Source organism: Oreochromis niloticus, linkage group LG7, assembly GCF_001858045.2.
Source record: "Oreochromis niloticus isolate F11D_XX linkage group LG7, O_niloticus_UMD_NMBU, whole genome shotgun sequence".
Lineage (NCBI taxonomy): Eukaryota > Metazoa > Chordata > Actinopteri > Cichliformes > Cichlidae > Oreochromis > Oreochromis niloticus.
In genome coordinates this window covers 53,215,707-53,238,930 of record NC_031972.2, presented here as the reverse complement: position 1 = coordinate 53,238,930, position 23,224 = coordinate 53,215,707, and the positions used below count along the sequence as shown (strand labels likewise).

Genomic DNA, 23,224 nt, shown 5'->3' with positions numbered 1-23,224 from the left:
AATTAATTTATGAATGATTGATTCACCTGAACAAAATGCTGAACATCTTTCCTCAGCATTAAGAGTATTTTTTGGCACACTGCTGTCTTTATCTCCACACAACACAAAACATGATTATGCAACAATGACAGCGCATTCATAACAAAGTGCATAAGTGCCAAGAGTCAAAACGAAAGACTGTAGGATTATCTTTCAGTTTCTGTTCATAGGAAGCAAATGATCATTTTGATAGGTTAGGGTGTTAATGTGCGAGGCTGTTAGTAAGGCGCTAACACCAACACTCTCAGAAAGCTTAATCTCTATATATGAGCTGCATATACCTGTTCTGCTGTGCGTTGGACTGAAAGAAAACAGAGATTTCTTAGTAATCTCTGCTTTCTTGAAAAAAGGTGTGACGCCCAAGACACAGCTCATGTTACAAGAGCTACAGGAGCTTCTGTCCCATAGTTTTCACCAGATGAACTTTAATTGCACTACAGAGTAGTAAGAAGTTGCATGTACAGATCAGAACTTGTCTCAATATAAAAGAGTTGGATTTCCATAGTAATTCACTGGGATAAAAGCAACCAAAGCCTAAAGACAACTTGTGGAATAACTGCATAGGCACAGCGCTCGCTTCTTCTTGATTGAATACGATATACGTGTCAAGGAATCTGAACTTTCAGATATTTTTTCATCTCCGCTAACACCTTTATCAACAAGCTCTCCAGCTATTTTTAAGAAACCGTCAGTCCAAACCACAACACGGCCAGTAATGGATTTAAGGGGCCAAATCACAGACTCTGATGAACTGAATGTAGTGAGACAGACTTAAAGGGAAACTCAATATGGATACTCCAGTTACAACTGCCAATGCTCCATTACAGTGGCCACGGGGAGCTCCTCATTAAATGCTACCAACAGGAGATTCAGTTTCACGTGAGGTATTAGAATCAATTTCACGAAGTAGGGAGCGAAGCTATTCCGGCTTTTATCAAGGGGATCTTGACTCTTAGTCAATAAGCAGTCAGATGCTTATTACAAAACCAGACATGTCCAAATCTGATGTAGGCAGATGACATCTGCAAGAACAACAAGGCCAAGAGACAAGACACAAAGATGGTTATTTCTACAGCAGCAATGTCACACGCAAGGCTGAAAAAACAAGGAAAAAAAACATGCAGACATGTCCTGTCAATTCAGCCTGAAGGGCTTGTGGTGCAGCAAAACACATATTTTAGTAACACTTTATAATAAGGCCCATGACTAAATGCAGTTAAATTGAATTGTAAATACACTGTACTTTTTGTGGACTGGCAATATTATGGAGTGACTGTACCTTCCTTTCCGCATCTTTATTTTTTTACGTCATTATTTAATATTGATTATGTTGAAGAACATGATAGTCTTTTTGTTATTCATTATTTCTATTATTGTCCTGTTTTGTTTTTTTACTTACGCTATACTTAAAATTACTTATAGTATAATGTGTGTCTTATTTCCTGTAAAATACCCAGAAGTCACGCAAGGTTAAGCAGCTCCATAGTACAGCCCACATCCCGAAAGATACACAGTACTTATGATGTGAAATGGATGAATATTGTTTTTCCACTAAATTACCCACAAATTATGCAGTACTTAAAATTACCTTCAATATGATTATTTGTTTCCTATAAAAATCTGACTTGTTGTCCCTTTATTCTAGTGTACCTATCATTAAGTATTTGTATATAATCGCATTGTAATTTCAAGTACACTGAAATTCCCTTTAATTGCTGGGGAATTATGCCCTCAGTTGGAGACCATATTATAAAGTGCTACCCACATTTCTAGTTTTAACTTATTTAACTCTGTTTTAACCTTTTCCTCACTGGACACCTCTTAGAATTAACCCTTCTTTGTCTTTTCTGAACTGACCCATATCTGTTATTTCAGGCGTGCTTCCACAGAAAAAGACTGCGTTAGTGAGGGAGCTCTCTGCCTATACAATCTGTACCACATCTTTATTGATGTAGATATTGAGATGTCAAAAAATGTTCATTAGGGGAACAGAGAAGGTTGTACTTATGGGCGAAAGAGTTAAAGTTTGATTAAAACATTTTCATAGTTTAAAAATTCAGATCAAAATGATCTCCCCTTTCACCGGGTCAGATATGCAAAAGCTATGAAAGGAAAAATAATCAAGTGTCTGGACAGCAAAGAATTTGGACCTACAGCAGTATGACTGTGATTTTTAATGATCCTGATGACAAAAACAGACAAGGTTCTGAAAAGCTTCTGCTTTTAAAAGTCCGGGCTCGGCCACAGTCTGACATTTTTAGACAATCCCTCCCTGCCAGCAACCTACATGATGTCAGTGGACTATGACATGTAATCGACAAAAAGAGTAGCCATGAGCATCATTAGCGTCTTTTGTGTGGAAACAACCAAAAATGAGACACTACTTGACCACCGAGCCGCAGAGGTAACAATAATCCCGGTTTTGTGTGACAGTCAGAAAAAGCGGCCTGCATGAATCCGACTGAGGTATGAAGAGAGAGTTCGACTCAGTGTGAGCAGGAGAACAAGGGCCCCTCTGACAGCACAGAAATCTATATGCAACTCTGCACTTCACTGCTCTCTCCTGCATGATGCATAAACTGAATCATCCCTTTCACTCTCTACACAGACGTGATAGTGTGCTCTGGCTATGGATGATACTCTCCCATCTCTCTGTCAATGATCTCTTCCTAAATCCTTTTAGAGTATATTTCTCTATTCCCTTCAGCAACACATCACCCTGACAGAATAATTTCATCAATTCTTTACCACAGATTGTAAAACATCCAATTAAAGATACTATAATTTTATTAGTGGGTGGGGTGATTCTTTCTGGATTTTCAACCAAATTAAAAGAAAGCTATTTGTCTTTATATTTTTATATTAGCCTTTCTCTTAAAAAACACAGATGGGATTTATGTTTGCATGCCTCATGAGTCTGTCAATGGAGTAAAAAATGCTGCTGCTTTACATTTTCATTACATTTCATAGAGACTAACATGCTGTACTTTTAATATCTGCAACCAAAACAAACAACTAAATGAAGATATAAAATAAATGTTCTGTCAGGACCACTACAGTAAAACGAAAACTGTCATTTTCATCTGGAGTAAGTTATTTTTGGCAGCATCACTCCGTACTGGGACTTCTCTCCCTTTCCATGTGCAGATGTGAAAAGCTGGAGGCAGCGAGACCGGCGCGTACCCCCCATACAGAACAAAGAAGGCATCGCTGTCAACAGATATGACACTGATTAGGTCAGACAACAAGAAAAATGGCAGGGTGTTCAGATGGGTTGCAAATCAGCTTGCAGGAATGCAGCAACTGTATGTCCAATATTAACTTTTCCAACTGAATGTGTGTTAGGGTATCAGCTGAGCCATCAGATGATGTGGGCAGACACAGAGTGGGCTGGGATCAACGGATCTACCAGGATTATGTCTAAACTTTATTTGATCAAGGATATGTTCAGTTTTTAGTCCATTTTATACATTTTCAGCTTTGATCAGTGTTAAACAATATCTTTATATTAGGATAAATTGTAATAGTTTGTTAATTAATTCATTAATATAATTATTAATATAGTACAATTAATTAATTAGCTATTAATAATTAATAAATGTATAAATGTTCCAGGTACAAGTTCTGGCAACCTGGCCACCAAGGCCTCCAGCCCAGTGCACATACCACTGGACCCCTACGCCCCCCTCCTCTGGGTAGTGGACCCACAGGAGGGCAGGTCCATTTTGTTCATTCAGGATAAACTGATTCAGGTCTATATAAAGCATTCTGAACAGAGATGGGCAGTAACGCGTAACGCGTTACTGTAATCTGATTACTTTTTTCAAGTAACGAGTAATGTAAGGGATTACTATTGCAAAAACGGTAATTAGATTACCGTTACTTTCACGTAGGAATGCTGCGTTACTAAAACCGTGATTTTTTGCGAGAATGTCTCATGACAGTGACATAAACGAGTGCAACGTTCGTGACAACAGCTGTGTGCAGATCATAATATGTCAAGTGCGGGAGAGAGTATGAGCATGCAGCGTTCAAAGCGTGGAAGTACTGACCTTATTTTGAGTTTGATTCCATAAAAAGTGACAAAAACATTAGTGTCTGTTGTGCGTGGGAAGAAAACTTCTTTTTACAGTGAAAAAAACCCCTAAACTTCCAAGCAAGCAGCGAGTGCGCTACGACGTAATGTGAAACTCACAGAGAAACTTGCGGATTCTTCCACTGACCGCCGCGGCACACCTGCACCAGGGTAAACCTCCGCCTACCCCACTCCTGCTTTATAGGTGAAAATAGAGCAACAGGACCGCTAGTCTTTGATTTTATTTATTTTCTGCTGTGTTTTACTTGCATTTATTTGAAAGAGTGAGTGTAAATACAAAAAAAAATTTTATTTTATGTGCTGGAATGTGCAGAAAATAGGTTTAAATGTTAAACAAATTTCTTCCAGTCAGAGAATGTTGCATATAATTAAGTTTTTGCTTGATGCATAATGTTAAAAGATTTAAAGTTTAAAGTTTTAAAAACAGACGTTTCCATTTGATTACATTTTGTATGATGGATTATGCAGAAAATGTAGAATTGGGCTGAAAGATCTATCGCTTTATCACCTATTCAGGTTGTAAATTGTGTTTTTAAAAAGTAACTAAGTAACTAAGTAATTAATTACTTTTGAAAATAAGTAATCAGTAAAGTAACGGGATTAGTTTTTCGGGGAAGTAATCAGTAATTAGTAACTGATTACTTTTTTCAAGTAACTTGACCAACACTGATTCTGAACATAGTCAGTTCATTAATTCATCAACTTTAACAGTAACAGAGACCTTTCTGATAGTCCACAATATAAAAATAATTAGAGGAAGGGAGATAAATCAAGCAGTAGGACATACTGCCAGGAACAGGGTGCCAACAAAACGTCATAGAAATAAGCAACTGTCAGTGTAGAGCTACACAATAAACTCAGCTAGTGGTGCTTTATTTTACAATGTAAAACTCAGTCACAAAAAAATTGATAATACCTTTCTTACACTGTCCAAAAACTTTACAGTAATGTATCTCGTAAAAGAGGAACCCAGTTTTATATTTAACCCAACAGGGAAATTCCTAGCAGTGTTTGGCGGTCATTTACTGTTATACAGCTCTTCGTGTAAAGTAAAAATATCACTATATATCACTGAATGAGAAAGCTGGCCCAATGACAATGCTACTTTTAATACTGTATTATAAATAGCTGCATCGCGTATGCTGCTGGAACAGGTGGTACCACCATTAGCTTTTGCTATTTGAGTAGAGTAGGAGGGGTGAAGGCTTCCTGGATTCCACACGTAGTCTGTTGACTGGAAAAGTGTTGCCTGAAAAATATGACCTTTTGCCTTCCTGTCATCTGACGAAGCCACCTGTACACACACACACACACACACACACACACACACACACACACACACACACACACACGCACGACATACTGGTCACCTACCTACATCACACCCGTCAGATAACGTAGGTCACATGCTACCACATGTTCCAGCCAACCTGTGAGCGTTTGCCCTCAGGCCCTGAAACACCTCCACGTCACTGAAGGGCTCTCTGATGTGTGACGGAGCAGATGTGGGATGGGAGGATATCATCTCTCAGGAGTGGCTTTAATGGAGGAGCACTCCTGTACATATGGGCAGAGTGGCTGAGTTGCTGGGTGAGTTGTGTGGCTGTACAGCGTTGACATATTTCCGCCCTGGTCCTACTGCCCTCTTATGTTATTGTGCAACGACTTGGCCAGCTGTAACGATACCTGGCTATGAGTAAGATATGACAGTGCTTCTTTCCCAAGCCCAGTGCATCATGACTAATCACAATCAGAAGGGTTTAAGAACATGCTCACTCACCTCTCATAAAAACGACTAAACGACATAAAAACATAAAACAATTAAATCCGTTGGTTAAGGAGCCGCATGAGTTATTACGCTATCTATTATGTTATTTATTATGAGTGTTATCAAATTAAAATTGATGGATTCTCAGGTACAGATAAAAATTGTTAAGTAACAGCCACAAGTTCAACTGCTCATTAACGCGAATATCTAATCAGCCAATAACATGGCAGCAACTCGGTACATGTAGACATGTAGACATGGTCGAGACTGTCATTGTCCCACACAACCATCTTCATAGTTTACAGAGAATTGTCTGAAAAACAGAAAATATCCAGCTTGCTGCAGTTCTTTGGATGAAAATGCCTTGTTGATATCAGAGGTCAGATAAGAATTGAAAGACTTCTTCAAGCTGATAAGCAGGCAACAGTAACTCAAATAACCAATCGCTACAACCAAGGTATGCAGAAAAGCATCTGTGAATGCATTGTGTATTGAATCTTGAAGCAGATGAGGTACAGCAGCAGAAGACCACACCAGGTACCGTAGGATACGACCTAAAATATAATAAATCCTGCATAAAATGGTATAACTGAGAATTATGTTCATTTAAAATGTTATTGTTTGCACTATAAAATTATAACAGCCTATAGCATATATTAGCCTATACTCCAGTCAATGGTTTTACAGTGATTCCCTCTTTAATTGATTGATTTAAACTGGGTAATGCTACAAATGTTTTCATTACAAAGTCTTAGCGACTTCTTAAATTTCAGTGGTGCAATTTAAATCACAAGCTTAAAGCCAACTAGAGCTCTAGCTGTCAAGAAATTGCAATGAAGTTAATAAACAAACACAGTCTTAGATTCACAATAGCTGGTGCAACACAGCGCAGCTACCGAGTTAACATATTTTGTCATTCAAAAGTCATGTTGATTAGATGACTATGGTGTTTGAAGAAAATACCTTCTTTCCTGCCCGACCCATTTTTAAGTTCAATCCCTAGACCCAGCTAAGAATAATTAATGGCTCAATCGTTCCTAAGTGAACTATACAGCAGTAATTATGACCATATGCTATTCCAAAGACTTTTAATTGCCTAATTAAAATCTTATTAAACTATTGGACAGAGATAGGGGACATTTTGAACTTAAGGTTCAGGGGAGTTAAATTCATCAAGCTTGCTTCTCCTATGGGGTTTGTGACACAGGGTCAGAAATGTGGAATTTATCACAAGTGCTGAATTCCTAAAGCATCCCAAATTTAAAGCTATCAGGAACTAAGAATGTATTGATAGATTAATGTAATATATGGCTGTGAAAGTGGATGAGCATATTTCATCACCTCTGTCTTTGAAACCTATACAAGTGCTGAAACCAGCCCTGTGTCAGAAGTGAAAATATATGAAATGATTTTCCATTTCATTCCATTTCCCCTCTGCACAAATTTCCATAACAGATGTGAAGCCAGCAGAAGCAGCTTGCTGATGAAATGTAAAGTAGTGGAGCTAGGGCTGTCGCCAGACCTGCTATTACTATCAACGTCGAAGTGGGTGAAAGAAGAGCAGCAGGGGCTCTGCGACGGGCCGAAAAGTGCTTTAATACCCAAAGTGCCGAGGACAAAGAGAAGCAAATGAAAGGACAAAGACACCACCTTCTCCTGCTGGTCACCTCAGCTAACTCCAATCTTTATATTAACACTAGTAAGGAGGAACGAATCTCTTCAGAGTCGCTAATCTCATCAGCAAAGTTCAACGTTCAGACTTGTGAGGGCGAGTTGCTTCTCTTGGTTTCATCTCCTTTATTTCTTGGCACATTGGCCAATTCACATGTCCAAACAAAAGTAAACAGGGCTTAAAAAGCGCTTGCATCTTAAAAATATTCACGTATAGTCACTGCCATGATGTTTATAGAAGTTTGTACTTTCTCTCTGCACTCTTTTCCACTCTTCTGAAAGCCCCAGTGTAAGCTGATCCACTTTAAGGAAGGAGACTGCACTGTTGATCTTGCAGAAATGGCCTATTTCTTTTCTAGAGTCTCTTTTACTGTTGTCACACCCTTTGCAGGGAGAGGGAACACCCTACATCTCCCATTTCATTATGACACACCTTTCAGGGACCAAAACTAACAAACAATAACCTGTTATAAAAAGCATTTTTCTCTTATTGGGGTTTTGGTAAATACTTTGAACCTTTGACATGATCGCTTTATGATAAGCTATCCAGATATTCAAAATCAGTGATCAAAAGCTGGAACTATTTTGACGGCGATGTTCAACAGTTGGATCTGCAAAACAAAAAGATGTTCCTCTTTACTCTGAAATATAATACTGCATGTCCTGACATTTGGTGGAATGGCACTAAAGGAAATCACTGCTGTTTACACCACAAATGTTTATAGTAGTATTCATGCTACAATAAATGTTTATTCTTTTATAACTACTGAGCGGAGGATGGAGTGACCTGCAAACAGTGCCTCTGCTTCAATCTTGAACTACTTATGAATTTGCAGTTTCAGTGAAATAAGAGTTTTCCACTTATAAACAAAATGTAAGAGGTTTGGTAATGATTATATTTATTTATGTTGCTAATCTGCAACTTAAGAAGTTTACTCTACAGACGGAAGCAGGCTAAAGTTCTCACTGTCAGGAAACATCCTAACCATCTCACCCTCTCAAACTGTTGGCTGAGAGTAACAGCCTGTATCCGTGAGAGAGTGACCATATGCGCTCCAGCAAATGTGACAAATTCTTCGATGACTATTTTATAGCAGAAATAAAAGCACAGCGTAATATACTGTTCAGAGTACTGGATAAGATATTGAGGGCCTTTGGTTTATGAGGCTTCCTGCCTGCTGCCAGACACAGGTGAGAAACCGTTTCAGCTCTGGCTGCTGAAAGTAGGTCAGGCCTGTTGAAACACTCAGTGCCATTCGAAATGTCTCCACTTGTTTGCAATAAAATCCTGTCTGCGTTTGCTGGAGTGAAATATCGACCACGATGCAGTGAGATAACAGCCATTCACGTCAGGTTCTGTACCGTGCTTCTCCTTGTTTACATCCACTAACTTGTTTTTTTCACAGATAAGCATGTGAAACACAAGTAAAGTTAAATGGAGTGGTACTTGTATGCACCTTTCCACTTTCCACTCTTTTCTTTTTTTACTACAAGTCTCATTCAACCAAACACAAACATTCATAATACAACACTATCTATCACAATCTAAGCGCTTACTAACTTTCACACTTCAGTGGATGCTTCAGGGGCAACTCAGGGTACAGCTCTTGCCTAAGGATGCAACAGCATCCAAACCACTAACCTTACAATTTGTAGATGACCCATCCTACCACCCAAGTCGCAGCTGCCCAACAAAGTATGCTGAGGCTGTTTAAATACAAGTTTTCATGTTTTAGAAGACACACTGAAAAATTCAAGTACTAAAAGCATAAATTTATGCTGTCTGAACTGTCATATGGTGATGATGTCAGATCATGTCATAACGTCCACACCTTTTCTGACACTTGATGTGTCACCCATTAACTGTAAACTTCAAAAACCAACAAACCATCATACACACCCATTTCACCATGTGACTGACCTGCTGAGTTATGCTGAGCACTTCGTTCTCGCACTGCAGGCTTACTTGTTGTTCCTAGAGTATTTAAAAGTAGAATGGGAGGGAGAGCCTTCAGTTTTCAGGCCCCACTTCTGTGGAACCAGCTTCCCGTTTAGATTCGGGAGACAGACACCATCATTACTTTTAAGATTAGGCTTAAAAATTTCCTTTTTGCCACAGCATATAGTTAGGGCTGGACCAGGTGACCCTGAATCCAGCCTTAGTTATGCTGCAATAGATGTAGGCTGCCGGGGGATTCCCATGATGCACTGAGTTTTTCCTTTCCAGTCACCTTTCTCACTCACTATGTGTTAATAGACCTCTCTGCATTGAATCATACCTGTTATTAATCTCTGTCTCTCTTCCACAGGATGTCTTTACCTTCTCTCACCCCAACCGGTCGCAGCAGATGGCCCCGCCCCGCCCCTCCCTGAGCCTGGTTCTGCTGGAGGTTTCTTCCTGTTAAAAGGGAGTTTTTCCTTCCCACTGTCGCCAAAGTGCTTGCTCATAGGGGGTCATATGATTGTTGGGTTTTTCTCTGTATCTATTATTGTGGGATCTATTGTACAATATAAAGCGCCTTGAGGCGACTGTTGTGATTTGGCGCTATATAAATAAAATTGAATTGAATTGAATTATACAGAGGTGAGCAAGGGTCAAGGAGCTGGATTCTCTGTGTAGCTCTCATTTTACGTTTTGTTATGTAACTACTGTGGCAATGTTTATTCATGTATCCCAGTGCAACACTTTTAATGTCTCCCATGAGAAGTTGCATGAAAATGTAGCACGTTATCCGCGTTTTTTAATGACTTCAGATTTTAACCATTCTATGATGGACGGCTTTTCACTCTTCCCAATAGTAAAGTTTGCGTGGAACAACTTTAAATACATCTGATTCAGACTAAAAAGAGCAGCATGTTAGCAATAAAGTCAGAGTAAGCTTAAAGCTGCAGCTCTGCCCTCCAATAGGCACTAACAACAGGGCAGTGCTGAATTCTGGCATCATGCAGGATTTGAACTACATGCTGCCAAGTCTGGCAAGCTGAAAGTTCTCTGCTTAACCTTTTGAGTCCTACATATTATGTACATGTTGGCCAAACTCTTGCATTAAATTTTCTAAAGCCTGACAGGTCTTCCTCCCTCTTACTTTTCATTTGTAACACTGAGCTATCCTGCATGGTAGCCTATGGCACAGCTTCACATGCACCTTCCCAGAAATATAATTACATTACCAAAAAATTTGGTAGTAATATACCATTTGTTTCACTTCTAAAACAAAATGCAATAGACTGTAAATGTATCAAGTTTGGTCATTATAGTATGCCACAGCTTATAGTCTGCCTTTTCTTCAATCAGTACATATACACTCAAAATCAGATGTCTTTCTTTCTGTAACGATAAGTGACTATTTCATTGGGAACTTGATATTAAGGGTTTCATTAATGCAGAGACACTATGGCAGGGACTCAGCGCAGTACTATAAAAGATACTTTTTTCTACTTGGACAGCTTTAAGCTGAAAGGTTATTATCAGATTTTTTTGTCTGCTGTCACCGAAAAAATGTTAACAACCCGTGCTTTACAAGAATAAAAGATTAACTTTTAAATTTTTTTTTTGACTCATGAGACTATTTAGCATAGTAAAGGAGTTGCCAAATAAAACTGAACAACCATAAAAAACCCACTATATGCTTGGAAAAAGCAAAGTGAACCTTTTGAACCATATAAGTCAAGTTTGTGGACAGTTCAAAAACGAAGTGATGTGCTGCATTTGCATTTGCCGCCCGTGTAAAGTCATGGATCGTTCAATCAACAACAATCCATTGAAATATTTAACCTCGCTGAAATTGATTAGGCTGGTGTGGCATCCATGAAAGGGCGTAAACAAAGCACGGCGGCTGTTGCCGCTTGATGTCCGCAGCAAGAAGCTGCACGCATTCCAGTAGCTTAGAGGCTTACACACAGGCTCAGGCTATAGGCCACTGGGCAGAGAGCTGCACCCATCCATCACTGTGTAAAAATGATAAAAGGCTCAGAATGTCCACTTCTCCAAATGGCCACAGACCAGCTTTTACCGAATGTCAAGAGCATCAAGGCTACAAAGCAGATTGTAAACCTCACAGATCGAAGATGCTGGTGACCTTCAGTCCTTTTTTTTAAATAGAGGAAGAAAGCAATTCTGAAAAAATGCAATCAACCAAACTTTTAGTCAAACGACTTATAAGCTAAAAAAATAGTGGAATGAAAACTATGCTACTTAAACCATAAGAAAAATAAAATAAAGTTTAAAAAAAACTTGTCAGCATATAATAAAATGGGAAATGTATTACTTCCAAAGCTGTTTTTGAAAATCACTAGCTAGAAACGAAGATAGCCCAGGGAAAGGTGTGTTCGTCCGAGCAGGTGTAATCAAGTTCATGTTCACACGGTAATTATCTATCTGTCTGTTTAAAATGACACCTATGAGAACTGTTTATAGCCTAATCCAATTGTGTGGAAAGTGATTTAGATTTACAATACCCAGAGCTGAAGTAGCAACTAGTGATTGTTCACCAGGAGCGATATGACTGTAAGTCTGATTATTGCTAAACTTTTATTTAAGTATCCACAGCTCTTAACATGACAGTAGTCGTAGACTTTTCCTTCTTTTATTCAGGCATTCCACTTGAAGCAAAATGCATGTTTTGAAAGGCTTATCGCTCTTCAACAACACATTCAGTGAGATTCAGGGAAGTCCACTAACAATGACCAAAAACCAAGTTCTCTAAACCGAGCTCATGAGAGTACACAAAGATTGACGAATGACTCCTTTCCTGGTCTTGTAGTCATACTTGTTCAGTTGTGTCTTATCTCTCGTGTTAACCCTTAACAGTCAGTATTTAAAAAGTTAATTTTTGACCTCTTTATCTGGAGAACAAACCACATTAAAAAGTCTTTGTGGGGGTAGTCTGTGTTCTTTATATGGGGTCCGAGAGTAGGGCAGCTGCCACCCACATCAAGTGACCTCACTTAGTACCGATCAATAGCAAGCTGCGCATTCCTAACGCGAAGTATTCAGCCATCACTTAAACGCTGGTATCCTAGTCATCCGAGCTATCTTGAGAATCCGTCGCTACAATGATATTTGGGTTAAATTCCAATCATTGAGATCCAATATCCCAGACGACCAGATCTGACCTATAAGGGCAGCGAATCTGGTAAACCATACGGGGGAGATGAGCTCTTGTCAATCAAGAGTATCTGCCTATAGGCTGCTGCTGATCCAGATACTCAAGGTCACACTTGTCAAGCCAGCACTGCTCAGTTTAGATTCAACTTCACATGTTTGCTCTTTACTTTTTTTTTTCTCCTTGTGCCCTTTTTCATTTGCCCTTTAAATCACACACACAAATCGCACACATTGCAAATATATGGCCCAACATTGATCCCGTGGCTTGATGATTTAATGGATGACTGACTGACTCTTCTACTTAACTAGACAAGCATAATCAGGGGATTAGCAAACTATCAGATGACAGAGCTCAGTGAGCTTGCCTGCAGGTACAGGGGTATGTTAAAAATTGCTTCAATTCTACTGAGTAATTTTTAACAACAACAACAAAAAAGAATAATCTAACAAACATCCAAGTTCATGACATCTTAAAGCCAAATTGCTCTGAGCAGTCAGTTGAGGCAGAACTGCACTGCATATAATAAGGACCCTTAAAGTTCACGTACCTCCATGTTTGCACCAGCGTGTGCTCGAGATACAATCGAAGCCCTGACATGTCTGCACGGCGCCCAGCTGGATTCGTGTAGGTGGGAGCTGATGTCATGGAGAGATGGAGTTGAAATGGTGTGTTACTAGAAAGTTGAGCCTTTTCACTGTGATGTCAGAGAAGCGCACATTTCCTCACCTATTTCACAACGTAGAGGCGCTGAGGGATGGTTTATTATTTTGCAGACAAGGAAGGACTAAATTAGGAAATTCAGCAGATAACATCAAACCATCTTTCTTTTTTCAGGTGAATTTCCAGATAACATGGAAAAAAAATCCTATTATCTATAATGATGAAGCACATTCCCGTAAACCAGAAAAGGTCAAATTGTCATTTAGGCTTATAAAAATAATAGGCAGATAACAAGAACATTCAAGTCTCTCTTAACAAACATCCAGTAAACCCAAGAGGCTGCTCTGTAGCTGGTCTCTGACGTTACCATGAGCCAAGCAAGTGATTCATCTCATTATTTATAAACTATACGATGTAAAGTCAGTGATTTGATGCATGAGCTGGGACAGGATAAACAGCCTTGTCTTGCTTGGATCACTAACAAACCAGAAAGAGAAGTGGACAAAAAGCGAGGCCAGAAGACATTTTAATACTTGAAACAGTTTAATATGCAGATACCTGATAAACTGAGCTCTGTGCAGGATTGTTTAGATTTAGTCAGGGTACTGATTTTTTAGAGTTTAAGCAATCCAATCACTGAAAAAAAGTATTTCTTTATGCATTTTATGCCCCAATAAGACCCAGTGACCACAGAAGAAGTCATCAGCAGTGTTAGTTGCTGTGAGCTTGAACTGCACCTGCATGCTGAACAGCTTCATCCCCTCCAGATGTCTGGAGGCCTCTCTAGACCTAGAGCCAGCACATCTATAACTGTCTCCTGCACTGCCCAGACTCTAGTGGATAACTGCCAGAAAGAAAGCAGAGATGCAGGGGGATCTGAGCCCTGCAGCCACTCATGCTGCACAAAAAGTGCTGAAAGAGGCCATAGGATGGCCTGTGTACTCTGTCTTAATATATCTCATCTTCAATCCGATCTGATGAATTATTCAACCAGAGCTATCTACTGTGCCTCTCACCTAAAACATCTGCCCTGCCAGCCTGTCTGCCAGGTCCGGCTTACACTCTGCTCTGCCACAGGAAGCTTTCAGTCTACTGCTGTCCTGTGGGCTCTGTTGCATTTAACCCCTTTGCTCCATTTCTGTTTCCATCTCTCGGACCGCAGGCGTAGAGAGGAAAAGAGATCATGTTACTGTGTCAGAAAACAGGATCAATCTATAAAAGGGTTTTTTTGTTGTTGTTGTTTTTAAAAAAACACAGAAATAAAGAAGTAGATTCGCTACAACTGTGCCACCATCCAACTGCCTCACATGACTCATCATCATTTCAATATCTGAAAGCAGAAAGTATTCTGAAAGGTCACACTCAAGGGCCAAATTCAACATAATAGGCAATAAAGACTGAAGACCGATGATCGTACGATGATCTATTTAATTAGCAACCCACAACTGTCCATGTGCTTCATAAAGTTAAAGGACTTTCAGACACCTCAAAACAACCAAGCAGGGCCTACATATTCACATAAGAGTTAGCTAACTAAAATCACATTTTACCTGCACTCTCATAAAAATTGATCAACAGATTTACAACGAGGTAAAGTGTGTAATATTTGAGCTCCATGCAACATGACACATGAGAGGCGAGAGTGCCTTTTGCAGTGGGCTACATTGTACTATTTGTGTCCAAGGTTAGAGAAGAGCTACTATGTCAGTTCGGTGTTTCAGCCAATGTCCATCGAATATGTCTCTATAAAGTAAGTAATCGCAATGTTAAAAGACAGCATGTTTATGACGAGCGGCAATCAGACGTGTGATTGGAGAGCTGCGACAGGAATGTCTTTAAGGGTCAGTGGCACCATTAGCAGAGTAAAGGGCATAACCTGGAATGCTTAGAGATATCAAATCACGGCTACAGGGGAGGGACAAGCTGCCAAACAAGGCTCGGCTGGAGGCTGATTCAATCATCAGAGCTACTCCCGCACTCACATCAGGAAGGACACAAACAAATTCAACCACTAACAGTGACATGATGTACATTTCCTATCTGTGATCTAATAGTCGATGCGTTCTTATTATAGCTTTAAGATTTAAAATACAGCTTTATAATGAAACATGTACGAGGAACAGGTGCGAGGTGATGAGTGACGGAAATATACCCTGAAACGGGAATTTTGCAACTCTCACACCAGCATGTAGGAAATGCTGACACGTGTGTAAACATACTCCACATAGTTTTGTAAAGCTGTTTCAAAGGGTTGTGTACAGTTAAAATAGATAAAATAGGTCCCGCAGTACTTCATGTGGATGTGACGTTTTTTCGATGCGTGTTACATGAGGGTTAAAAAGGCACATGTGTGGGTCTAGGAGACGCTGACGCGAGAGCACTGATCTGGCCATGTTCCATGTCCACAGTCATTTCCCACACCATGGCACAGCACTAGACTGGGAATAAACAGAGAAGCCCGCTGTGCTCCCAGAATGCATGTTTGCAGAGTTCCCATCAGTGAGTACACAGTAATAGGACTCCCTGAAGGCCTGTGTTTAACCTTTAGGTTACAAGTGGCTGGCCCTTCCCTTCTGTACCCCGGCTATTAACCCTTTTTTGTCTTGTTTTCAACAACACTTAGAAAAACATAAAGGAAGTCAGATAAAATCACAACATCTAAAGGACATGTGACGTGATTAAAAAGTCCAGAACAGCTAGTACATGGACTTTGCAGTCTTGGTCAGACTCTGATTTTGAACTTTTAAAGCATTACAGACGATTGCCGACACTCAGGAAAAGAAACGAATAATCTGAGATTTCCTGACCACTGAGCAAACTCCACCTGCTGATGAGAATCGTGTAACTTGACCTAAAGTTACCAAAATCTTGACTTTCTATGTTATTTATTTTACTTGAGGGCTCATTTGCAGGAACTTCTCTGTAAGAAACACCATGAATACAAAAGAATAGCTGAGGTTACTGCAGTAAGTATAGATCAGAGACGTTATTGGGCAACATTTTGGCTGAACACATCTCTTAAAAATATTTTTCACAACTGCTGAGAACCAACATATAGTACAAATGCTGTACATAGCAGACACGCATACGCATACTTTATGTTGGGGCAAGAGTCAACCTGACAATATAAACAGATGAAGGAGGATGAGAGCAGCCTAAAGCTGAGAAAATACCCCTGGGATATGCTGACAAACTAGAAATGTGAACGTGGGGCCAGCACAGAGGATTAGCTGTGGTAAAACAGTGTGATGCAGTATGATTAATTTCTTCTTTGCCTGTTCTTCACAATACAGATTTAGTAATCAGCAACAGGTTGCTCATTGCTTTGAGCTGCTACCATTGACAGCACACAGTTCCGCCTTGCTTACACTACTTTGAGCAGACTTGATGCAGCACAGCAGCGCCTCGAACACACTTTCAGTCTGCAGAGGAATGTTTCAGCAGCGTTCAGGTCAAGGCAGGCTCTCACTGCAAGCAACAACCACCATGTCATAAATTTAACTTTTTTGTGAAGTCTGGATTTGAGCTATTGATATAACAGGCACCATCCTTTACCAACGAGCCAAAGCCTCTCTGACAGCATCATACAGGCAGCTCATTGTCGAGGCCGCCGGCATCCAGAATGCAACTGCCAGCTGTTTTCTTTGTGGATCAAACCAAAAGAAACAGCAGGCCAAGGTCAGCACAGACAAGCTTTTTTCCTACAGCAGACAGACCAATCTCCATATAGAGGGCCAGAAAAAAAGAAAAAGAAAATCCCTGCCACAAATGTGATAGCACTGTTGATTATATTCCACCCTCTTGTGGAATAATCCACCATTCTTGAAAATTCATGAAAGCTCCCATTTATTCCTGTTCTGTTGGGTGTTTGTTGATCACTTGAGAATCTGTGTCTGTGTGAAAGCTTGTTTGTGAGGGTTATCTCTCAGTCTCCTGTTGGTAGATAGATGCTAGACAAACACAGACAGGCTTTTAAGGGGGATATCAAGTTTTCCTGAGGATGTATCCTGTAAGATGACAGTGATGCAGATTGTTTTATGGTAAAGTTACCCTCCACTCCAAAAAATAGCCTGGATGTTTTGAATGACCTTTACTGTGTGGAATGATAAACATACAGAGTTTGACACCTAAAAGAGAACATCATTGTACGCACAGCCAGCTGCAGTAAAATATGCAACTTAAAAAAAGCTTATGGGGAAGCTTGAAGTTCACAACCAGAAGTTATTCTAGTCAGACGGCACTATTTCCATATTTATTGAGCATTTTTATATTAGGGAAATGAAATAAACGTGATGTAAGAATACAAAAGACAATATCATACACAAGTTATTTTTAAATGTAAAATAATAAAACTAAAGCTCACTCCAATGGGGGAAAATCAACCATATCCTTCTACTGATTGACTGCTAACCACATTTCTACGGAAGAGGATTAGGGCCACTGGAAAGAAAAAAAAAGAATTCTGACTTTAATCTCAGAATTCTGACTTTTTTCTCAGAATTCTGACTTTAATCTCAGAATTCTGACTTTTTTCTCAGAATTCTGACTTTAATCTCAGAATTCTGACTTTTTTCTCAGAATTCTGAGATTAAAGTCAGAATTCTGACTTTTTTCTCAGAATTCTGACTTTAATCTCAGAATTCTGACTTTTTTCTCAGAATTCTGACTTTATTCTCAGAATTCTGAGAAAAAAGTCAGAATTCTGAGATTAAAGTCAGAATTCTGACTTTTTTCTCAGAATTCTGAGAATAAAGTCAGAATTCTGAGAAAAAAGTCAGAATTCTGAGATTAAAGTCAGAATTCTGAGAAAAAAGTCAGAATTCTGACTTTAATCTCAGAATTCTGAGAAAAAAGTCAGAATTCTGAGAAAAAGTCAGAATTCTGAGATTAAAGTCAGAATTCTGACTTTTTTCTCAGAATTCTGAGAATAAAGTCAGAATTCTGAGAAAAAAGTCAGAATTCTGAGATTAAAGTCAGAATTCTGAGAAAAAAGTCAGAATTCTGACTTTAATCTCAGAATTCTGAGAAAAAAGTCAGAATTCTGAGAAAAAAGTCAGAATTCTGAGATTAAAGTCAGAATTCTGAGAAAAAAGTCAGAATTCTGAGATTAAAGTCAGAATTCTGAGAAAAAAGTCAGAATTCTGACTTTAATCTCAGAATTCTGAGAAAAAAGTCAGAATTCTGACTTTAATCTCAGAATTCTGAGAAAAAAGTCAGAATTCTGAGAAAAAAGTCAGAATTCTGAGATTAAAGTCAGAATTCTGAGAAAAAAGTCAGAATTCTGAGATTAAAGTCAGAATTCTGAGAAAAAAGTCAGAATTCTGAGATTAAAGTCAGAATTCTTTTTTTTTCTTTCCAGTGGCCCTAATCCTCTTCCGTACATTTCTGATAGTTTGCCATTAGTAGATTGTTTTGCCAGCAGCATGTCAGTGACAACATTATTTGATGTTTCCATATTCTATCAAACAAAATTCCAAAAAACGATTCCAATTTCAATTGGAAAAGTACATGCTGATGATTCTGTTCTTTCATCTGATTTTCCATACCCCTCTTGATTTACAAAAAGTAGCTTGGAGAAGATGCCGATGTACTTGCACCCACATTTCCTACCCTCTGCCTGCAGATAGGAGCCCAAACCCCCAGACACAGGCTCACTCCTGAAGAGCTCTACCTCAGCTTAAAGACACTAGAGACAGCCAATACATGCCAAAAAGTGTTCAAATGTAACACACCCAGGCAAATACCTATTATTCTAAGGGAAATGAGTCCAAGATCAACATCACTTAATGCATGGGTATCTCCTACATGTAAACAATCACCCACAAATACGAACGCACTGCAGACACATGCACGAGGCTGCACTCAGAGTGGGTTTTTAATGACCCCATTGCCCTCCTATCACCTTACGATAAAGACCTAGTGGAGAGGATGGTGGTCTGTCTCATGTCAACTCACACCCACTTTTCCTTTTAAAGACAGAAGCTAACCTCACATGGGCTCACTCATAAAAACGTCATAATTCTCCACAGGCAAATGATAGGTTTTCCTAGCATTGTTTTAACAGGTAACCAGAACTGCAGCGCACTCGCATCAATGATTCATGCAGCCACGGCACCACGCAGTTAATGAACACAAGGGTAGTCATTGTAACAGCATTACTTACGCTCTGTCCCAGTCAGCTGTTAAACAGAAACTCACGTCAGATCTAAAACAGCTTTCCGTTATCTGGCCCACAGGCAGATCAGTCCCTCTTTCGGGGGGGACGTCTGAAGAAAAAAAATCCACAGGTACAGAGAAGTTTAAATCTCTTTCAGATGACAGCTCTGAGTCCGCACGTCCACACTCTCCCTCTGTCTGACACAGAGTCTACTACAGCCTGCCCCCTGGCCACTCAACAGGCTGCAGCTCCGCCCACACACAGTCACAAGAGGGAGGGAGGTACACTTCTACAAGTCTGATGTTGACTCATTTTTTCTTTTTCTTTTTTCTTAATCCAACAACCTGCTGCACTACTTTAACGACTCAGAGTGAAATATAAACACTCACATTATCCTGCATGGGGAAAGTTAGCAATGAAGATCAAAAAGAACATATAAGCAATAGTAAAAGACAGATAACAGATCTAATATTAACCACAAAGACAACTATTAACATTAGATTTATATTTTTTTACTTAGTGTGCATATCCTAACATTCTTTAGTGTGAACTTAAGAAGATGTTCTTGGCATTTTTGCCCAACATTATTTGTTTTTAAAAATTAAAATAAATACACTAATGTCCTGTCATTTTCTGGTCATTACATTTTTGGCTGTGCTTTCAAAGAGAATTCCTACAATGTTATGCAAAAGCAACAACTGAGCATGAACTATTCCTCTCCAAAGCTCAGAAAGAAACCCTGTGAAAACATAAAGAGAGAATACAACAGCAAAAACTATTTTTTTGGACAAGACTCCACTGATACGAGTAACATATATAAGCTTCCTTACTAGTTATAGTGACACAAAAGCAGATTGGATTTCAACACTTTTTGGATTAAGCCAACCAGTTTATAATCTCTTAAATATGTGATTATATTTAAATACCCAATTTCCTTCGGGGTCAACCTTCAGGATCAATAAAGTTTTATTGAAAATATATATACTTAAAATATATGACATGATTTGTATTCAGGATCAGTGAAAAGTTAAAGCTAGAATGTGCAGCCTTTAATAAATCTGTATTCCTAGTCTTTTATTTGGAAATTTAAATTCCTGAATAAAAATCTAGCTGTCACAAACTTTTGATTACAAATAGAAGTCAACAAAGATCCTCGCTAGTGTTAATTGAGATGTGGTAAACTTATTTTTGCAGCTCTCCTGTCTTATTATTAGAAGTAATACTTCTTTCTAATAATCATTCGGATCTTGAGACAGTGTCTGCTCAAAACAAATACCTCCCAACCACAGCTACAGCTTCTTTTATTTCAGACTTAAACCCACGTGAAGTAAAATCTGATGATCAAAAGGATCACTTCTTTCTCTTTGGATGGTATATCTGTGAAACGTGTCACTAACACGCAGCTTTGAGCATGAGGGTTCACTTGTTTACGTCTTTGCAGGGAACATTCTTTTCATTTTCCAAGTTAATCATCAGAAATCTTACAGAAATGTCTAGAATTTTATCATGTAGCCACAGCATTGCAACAAAAGCATTCTTCAGTGCCTCCTACATATTTAAAACTTTAAAGCAGCATTAGTCCTTTTGCATGCTCCAACAGTAACCATTTTGTGCTTATTTTACAGTCCTAGGACTTAATGTAAATCAGTGAGAGCAGAGATCTACTGTACTTAAGGCTACATGAGAGGCACGTGAAGAAGAGAGTCCTGCATGTGAAGCTGAGCCACATACCAGTTCTAAAATATACACACAACAGTAGCAAGGGCAATGTTTTCAGGCCATGACACTGAAAGTACGACAGAGGTGATGCAAAAAAGTCTTAGAAGAGGCCTTTTCATTACTTGTAAAGGAGACATCGGACTCCTAAGAATCACCTCTTTTTGTGCTTTACGAACAGACCTTGAATAGTTTTCTTAATATATTAATAATAATCATGATTTTTACAATGTATATTAATGTGATGATACCTCAGTTTTGTTTGAAACATCCTAATAGTCTAGTCGAAGCGAAGTGTACCAAAAAAACTTTACATGCCTGCTCCAAAATTATTTGCAGGGTAAATAGAGAGAAGTGTAAGATAGCAGCATGTTGAGACGGGGACGCCTGTTATGAAAATAGCATATGCTAATTATACACTTTAGGCAACTGCTAAGGAGGGCGATGCGATGCCAAATTTGAGGTGTTGGGATTCTGAATTTCAGCTCAGTGTTTCTTTACAAAGTCGACTCCACACTGAGGCCACAGCGAGGATACTCACTCACTTATTTATAACTTACGTCTATTGGATACCTCCTCAGATTAGTGGCACACCTCTTGTTGAGCTAAACCACCTGCTACTGCCATGCAGCGGACAGTTTGAAACAATCCGTAGGACTTCTCTGACAGATGTCTAAACACATAGAGCAGACCAGTCAAACAGATACAAACTGGCCCAGTTAATGCGCGTGCCCTGAAAATGTCACTTTTCATTGCGTCTGCCCTATGACTTCAACAAAAAGTGCACTCCTGCAGTTACAATTAGCAAACACAGAAATGCTCCTCGGTGCGAAATGGTTAACTACCACAGAGGAGGCTATGAGGACATTACTCAAGGATGGTTGGCCATAAGCTGCTTCTGGAATTAGGTTAAGCATAAATATTAAGAGAAAGAAGACACTGGAGTGCAAAGTTTGAAAAACTGAGTGAATAATTCCTTGTTTTTATCTATTAATATTCTGAAAAGGCAGATGTATTATTATTATAGGGTTTTAGGTTAATATTTATGTGTTAAGAATAAAATTGATACTGCTTACTGTTTACGTACAAAGACTCATCATGGGCATGAAGTCACACCAGCGTCTCTGTCCACTGTGAAGTGAGTCTCACAGGGAGTGCCAACCAAGAAAGAAGCCCCATGCTCCAAAACTGACTCCTACAAGCTCGACTGAAATTTGCAGCTCCCCACAAGGACAAGCCAAATGCCTTCTGGAGAAAACTTTTATGTCCAGACAAGACAAAGTTTAAGCCATTTGGCTACAATGACCGGAGGTATGTTTGGAGGAGTAAGGGTGAGGCTAAATTTGATTATCAAGCACGGTGGTAGTAACGTCGTGCTTTGAGGCTGTTTTGCTGCCAGTGACACTAGTACATTACACAAAGTGGATGAAATGAGGAAAAAAGGACTACCTCCACATTCTTCTGTTTCACATCAGATCAGGAGGTAGACAGCTCAAACTTAGACACAGTTGGGCGTTCTATCTGGACAATGAATCCAAACACACATCATAACCGGTTTTGCAATGGATAAAGCAGGCTAACATTAAGCTTCTGAAGAGGCCGCCCCAAAGCAACAGCCTCAACGTTATTCAAAATTTGGGGTCTGTGCCAGGAAACTTCAAAAGTTTCAATGAGATCTACCAATTCTGGGAAGAACCATTTGTTAAAGGACATTTCAACAAATGTTAGTGTTGGTATATGTATAATTTTGAGCCTGTTTGGATCAGAGAAATCCAAAATAAATTAAAGATTGATCATCCAGTTCTTGTTTTTTAAAGTCATTAAAGATACATGCTGTACAATCATTCCACACTGGAAAAAGAACAGTTCAAAGAAATAATTAAAAGCACAAAATTACCATGACATTCATGCCCATGATGAGAGTATGTAAACGACAACTGTATATGGTAATGGAAATATTGTTCAGAGCGTATTACTCAGCAACTACAGTGGACTGCATTTTGCATAAA

The 23,224-nt window shown here is 39.2% G+C and overlaps 1 protein-coding gene across 6 annotated transcripts in view; it reads right to left on the bottom strand.

The window, feature by feature from the left end:
* The window catches only part of sema4ba (sema domain, immunoglobulin domain (Ig), transmembrane domain (TM) and short cytoplasmic domain, (semaphorin) 4Ba), an 87,260-nt gene that overhangs the window by 23,965 nt on the left and 40,071 nt on the right, over positions 1–23,224 (bottom strand). The window contains exons 1-2 of one of the 6 annotated variants that reach the window (XM_019361605.2): positions 19,506–19,716; positions 13,230–13,317 (exon numbers count right to left, since the gene is read on the bottom strand). The exons of 3 other annotated variants lie outside the window; for them this stretch is intronic. The gene's annotated coding sequence lies outside the window, so the exon portion shown is untranslated. Of the gene's footprint in view, positions 1–13,229; positions 13,318–19,505; positions 19,717–23,224 lie in introns of those variants that run through there. 2 more of the 6 variants (XM_005470756.4, XM_005470757.4) reach the window with 2 other exon arrangements.